Source organism: Pleurodeles waltl, chromosome 2_2 (assembly GCF_031143425.1).
Source record: "Pleurodeles waltl isolate 20211129_DDA chromosome 2_2, aPleWal1.hap1.20221129, whole genome shotgun sequence".
NCBI classification, from domain to species: domain Eukaryota; kingdom Metazoa; phylum Chordata; class Amphibia; order Caudata; family Salamandridae; genus Pleurodeles; species Pleurodeles waltl.
In genome coordinates, this window is record NC_090439.1 from 1,102,906,917 (window position 1) to 1,102,912,934 (window position 6,018).

The 6,018-nt window shown below is 48.0% G+C and overlaps 1 non-coding gene across 1 annotated transcript; it reads left to right on the forward strand.

The window, feature by feature from the left end:
* The first annotated feature begins 5,911 nt into the window (after positions 1–5,911).
* Positions 5,912–6,018, forward strand: LOC138283160 (U6 spliceosomal RNA). The gene has a single exon (XR_011201098.1). It is a non-coding gene; the product is annotated as a U6 spliceosomal RNA (small nuclear RNA).

Here is a 6,018-nt window from a genome sequence, read left to right on the forward strand (position 1 = left end):
CTTCCTGATCTATCCCAGAATCTCTGAGAGGATGACACCCTTCAAAAAGGCCTGCCAAGTACCACTTATCTGGGGTTAGTCAATGCAGAAGAGGAGACAGTGGTTTGCATGGACACTTGCTCTGTACCCAGCTTCTTACAATATGCATCTGGCTTGTCATGAAATAACATCAGAGTCTCTCAAGAGAGACACAGACTGAGCAGCATGCAGCTCTTGAGATCAACCTTTGAAGGCGCATGCTGGTGCTAGGATGGTGCTAAGCTAAGTATCCTGTGCCAGGTGGCCCAGTAAGATGGAGGCGCTCAGTGCTCTGACCTCAAACCAGTGGCGTAACAAAAGTTGAAGGTGCCCTCCTGCACACTACATAGAGGGCCCACGGAGTTCTCAGTCCAGGGTACTGTGCTGAGGGGGCTGCCTGGAGCTCGGCCTTCTCCCACTCCCCGCACTTTGACGGCTCTGGGTGCCTTTGTTACGCAAGTGGCCCAAGCCTGAGACTTTCGGTCTGACAGAACAGTCACATAGCAGCCACCTGACCAGTTCACCCAGAACGCAGTTGGGACTGTTAGCCAGATTGGTTTCTCAATGTTTAAAACCAAGTAACATATGTGCAGTCCTGTTTAGATTTTAGCTCATCTTGCATTCCCTAAGTGTCTATCCTTTTGCAGGTGTGTCTGTAGTAAATTTCCATGCAGCCGCTGACCTTGTATAGTGCATAAACTATGTCCTTGTACAGTGCATAAACTGAACCGTCTCTGATCTACATATCTGGGTAAGCTCAGGTGTGGGTGTGTAAGATGGAACAAGGTTAAGAGCTCTGGAGTTGATTAGGACATTGAGAGTATCTCACAGTGCCGGTTTGTGGCTTAAAAAGGCGTTTAGACCAAATACTATATCCAATCATTAGCCTCTCTACAAAACACACAGAACGATAGTCAGCTCTTCACTTAAGGTCACCTACTTCAGTGATGCAGTCCCTGTTTACGTTTCACTTCACTTTGTATTCCCTAAGATGATATGTTTTTTCCAGATGGTGCGTTTCTGTACTTTTTTCATGCAACACGATTCTTGTACAGTACTTACGGTCAGTGGAGTTGTCTCTAGGTGTCTGGGTAAGTTTGGGTTATGGGTGGGTGTCTATGACAGGGCACTACTGAGAGCACTGGAGTTGAGCCTGCAGTCAATGAAAGTTTATGACAGTAGCTGTTGGTGGGTCAGAGTTGTGCAACGACACGCTTATCCAATCTGTAACCTCTCCGCAGAGCGCTCATAGTCACACACATGCCAACCGTAAGTACCATTTTATGTTAAGGAGTGTTTAGGTGGTTCACAGCTGCCAATACTGACAGCATCAAATGAAGGAGAATAAAATGCTGTATTTACAGGTGAGGAGAGAGTGTGTGTATGTGTGTCTGTGTATGTGAGAGAGAGCATGACAACAAGGGTGACATAAGGAAGTACATGCAGAAAGACAGAGTGTAAGGAAATGCCTCTTTCTGCATGATCACCCCCAATGTTTTGGAATGGAGCTCCTGGTTTTTCAACTCTGTGCCAGTGTTGCATCCTCTTGCAAAGTACCTGTTGAATTGACTACCCCCAGTTTCCATAGGTTGACTTACTTATAAGTCCCTAGTATATGGTACCAAGGATACCCAGGGCATGTGAGACAGAGTGTGCCCTCCAGGGAAGCAGCATTGGTGGTGCCCCTTGTGTGACTAGGTACAAAATGGCTCCCAGCCTGCCACTGCAGCCTGGAAGACCAGTTTAAACCTGCAAGTTTGACTTGGCCATTTAAACCAATGGCACCCACTTCCCTTAACAATGTATGTACGTCTTCCCAAATGAAGGTCTATGGAGCCCCAAGGAAGAGAGTTATGCTATTGGGTAGGACATATACTTTTTACATGTCCTAACAGCAAAGCTTCTAAGTTGTTGTTTTTGTTATGGAACACTAACAAGCCCTTTTGGCTAACACAGAGTTTCCTACCGACTGACGACTCAGCCTGGCTAACTTCTGAATGGGACTACTGAAATGGTACTTCAAGGTATCAAATTATTTGTGGCATTAATCCTGACTTGATGCCCAAGTTTAATTTAATGTCACTTCTATGGAAAGGCAACTTTTAGGAAAGTTGCCACTCTGTGGCCCAGTTTGTACAGTGGCCTCACACGGTCGCTGGCCACCAGACAGCTTTCTGCCCTCCTGGGGAGTTGTGTGACCGACTCCCAAGCTTAGCAACAATGATAGCCTGCTACAGAGGGAAATCTTGCAGGAAGCCACTTAGGCTGTTCGCCCAAAAGGCGAGCTTCAGAGGCAAAGCTGCCTTAGGTGTGCAAATGGCAATCAGACTCCTAACGGGTGCCACTTTTCTTCAGGTAGACAGGCTGGTAGCAGGAACAGAGAGGGGAGACCAGTGCCCAAACCAGTTTTTCCATGCGTGTGTAGCTCACAGGTAGCCGCACCTCTAGATTGAGCTACTAAACTCCTAACATCTAAGGACAGGTTCAGACATCTTGGCAGTGGGACGAATAGAGCACCCTGGGATTGCTAAATGCCACACATACCTGCACGTTGTCACAGGGTGGGAGGGATCCTGGTAGACCATTGGCTTGAAACCGCATCATCCCCCCTACCCCTCAGGGCTCTTTCTGGGACTAAATATGGCTCCCCAGAACTGGCGAAAGGACTGAAGAAGGACTGCCCTGCTGACCCCTGCACCTGGCAAGAGAGGCTGCACCATCTGCTGGACTGCACCTGCTGCACCTTGGGCTAGCAAAGAGAGGCCTGTGTGTGTGTGACTGCTGGCTCGAGGAAAAGACACTCCTAAGACCCAGACCAAAGAAGTGACAGCAAGAGTCAGTCGGCTGACCCCCTGGAACCAGCCCAAGGGCCAACAAAGCTGAAGTAGCCAAACTCTGTAAGTCAACAGCCACGTCTGGAGAATCGCAACTGACCGTGCTAGGCACCCCAAGAAACCGATCCTTGACGGCCAAAAGTTGCACTCGAGTCTGCCAGACTAGGAGTGTCATCTGGGTCTAGATTGGTCACAGAACAGAGACACTAGCCTCCACCAAAGGATAGCACTGGACCTGGTGGACGGAGCCCAGTAGCCCAGCAGCAGCTGGCCTTTTACTGGCTCAAATAGGTCTTCGTAGACCCCGACCTCTGTGGCCAAAATCGCCCCACCTGACCTGTGGACTGAGAAGTAATCGAAAGGAGACCCCCATCAATCGCACTGCACCCAGAGCATCCCTTAGCATCCTCCATCTCCTGCATTCCCAGCATCAGGACCACTCCGTCATAGTCTACGGAAGTTGTGATATGAAGTTCAGAACTGGACTGGAGAACACTTTGGTGAGCAGGTAACTATCCAAATACTCTTTAGTGCCCCCCTACCTTCTCCCGGCTGGATTTGGTTGCCCTAGTCCAGCCAGAGTAGCCGAACACAACTCTTTCAAACTTCTCAGAAGTTTCCAAATTTTACAGTTACCAATGCTTGTTTGTGGATGTGACTAAAAGTACTGAGATTTACGTTTACTTTGAAACTCTATATCTCCTGGACCCTCTGGTGAATTTTGCTAATCTTCGACTCTAAAATTTCATTAAAATACATTATATTTTAATAAATTGGTGTCAGGTTTCTTTTGTGTTGTCTGACTTTATTATTTTGTTGTTTGGTTCTTCTAAATGCTTTACACTAGTTCCTTTGTTAAGCCTTGCTGCTAAAAGACACAGCTACCCAGGGTTGAGCTAAAGGTTTTTCAAAGCAGCCTGACTGGACCCAAGACAGTTTCTGCGAGTGTATTACACTGTAAGATTGCACACTCATGCCATACAATACACCCAAATCCTCACGCAGAGTAAAAAGGCAGTGGTGAAGTGGAAAGAGATGACATGAGTTATACTAATGGAGGATTTTAAAAAACGGTGTAAGTGACTATCAGAGTTAGAAACTGCAGAGGAAAGTGGTGTGAACGGAAGGCCACGAGACACTGAGATCCTGGGAAAATCACTACCTACCCTACAAGCCTTGAAAGGTTTAATTCACAGTCTAATTTCCTAAGAATTTAAACATTTTCAGTTCTAATAAGTCATTATTGTTACTATTCATTGATGTGGTACAGGAAACAAGCATTAGCAACAACAGTAGGTTTGTCTTGCTTGGGGTGGGTTCCTTGTTGTGTGATATGGCTGAGTACGGTAACAGAAACTGGTCACTGTTTTGATTTACATGTGAAAAAGTGTCACTTGAAGTGTCACACATTTGACAGTAGAATGTCACTCATATGCCAACTGAAACTGTGGAAATGTCACACACAAGCAACCTGAAATCTTGACAGCTATGTTCAAATGAGGGTGATTGAGAGGTATGGGTTTTGAGTACCATTTTTAGGTAGGCAAGTTAGGGCCATTTGTACAAACACATTCTCCCAGACACAGAATGAGTAAAACCCTCTGATGCATCTGGTGCTCAGCCCTCTACTGAGGCAGCTAAGGTCCTACTCAACCGACAGAGACCCACTCCTTAACCAGTCTATGGCCATGTGACTAAGGTTGTCACCTGGTTGTCTCTTCACCGGCCTAGACTGTATTTTTTAAGTGCAATATTGTTACTAGCAAAAGTATTATCCCCCGTCTGAAATTTAAGCCTAGAAATATGTTGCCACTTTTTCCAAGATAAAGTGCCGGTCGTTTGTTAGTGGTTTAAGAGTTTGCAGGTGGTCGGATGGAAAACTGAAATAGGATTTCATAGAAAATAGTTTCTAACGTTACTTTTCTTGCACGCAGCTGTAGAACATTTGTCAATGTGTTTTCTTATATTTGCAGTGTTATAGTTGTACAGATAAGAGGGGAGATACCAGCTCTAGGGTATTTTACTCATTTTTGTGGCGGCGGAGACATTAAGATACCCGGGGCCCGGTAGTGAACTGGACAGAGTTTACCCCTTAACCTAGAGCAGCAAACACACAGGGCATCGGCTAAAAGGTATTTGAGAACTGCTTGTATCATTGCACAGTGATTAATGGGTTAAAGCGATGCACAACTGTCAGATAACAAAGAATCCCGACAGCTTCTCCGATTCTTTCCTTGTCACCCGCGGCTCTCGGCTGTTCCCGGAATCGCAAACCGCACACAATGTCCTGGGTGTGTTGCTGCAGGGGGTGTGAACCCCGAGATGTGCCTGCACCCCATCACAGCCCTGCACTTCATTTACACATCGCCTGCAGGTGGCGCTGCTGCAGCACATTTAAAGGGCGAGGTCCGGCACTTTGTGGGCGCTCAGGGTCCCCTAAAGAGGGGGCGCCTGCGCTTCTATGTTTCCATTTGCAGCGCTGCACGCCCTCGCACGTGGCCCCGCGTGTCCCGGGGGCGCTTGTGGCCGCTGAACCCGCAGCACTTCGCGCGCTCGGGGGTTAAAGCAGCTTTTCCCGCTGGTGCCCATCAGAGGAGGGACGAGGCCCCGGGTGCTGGCGCCAGAGGCAGACCTGCTTAACAATGTCCCCGTGTCCTCCGTCCGTCACGCCCGTTGTATTTCCCGAATACCTGAAGCTCAGCTGCATTGGCTCTGCTCTGGCGGGGATTTCACCTCCGAGTTCCCGGTGCCCCGGGGGCCTCCTCGGGCTTCTGTCTCCGGGCTCCAGACGCACGTGCTTTGCCCTCGGCGCAGAACAAGCAGCCGGGGTGGTGACGTGCCTTTGAAATTTGCATACCCACAGTGCCCTGCGCTTCAATTGATGCAGTGCAGGTTTCTTTGCACCTCCAAACATTGTTTTGGAGAAGGAGGCTCAACTAATATTGAAGGGAAGCCACCACAGTTGCAAGACCCTCAGTGTGTAAATTGCAATTGCCGCCCTAAGAAAGTAATGTTTTGAAATTCGACCTTTATATACCACTGCAGCTGCCTTGTTTACCGTGCTCGCTTCGGCAGCACATATACTAAAATTGGAACGATACAGAGAAGATTAGCATGGCCCCTGCGCAAGGATGACACGCAAATTCGTGAAGCGTTCCATATTTTG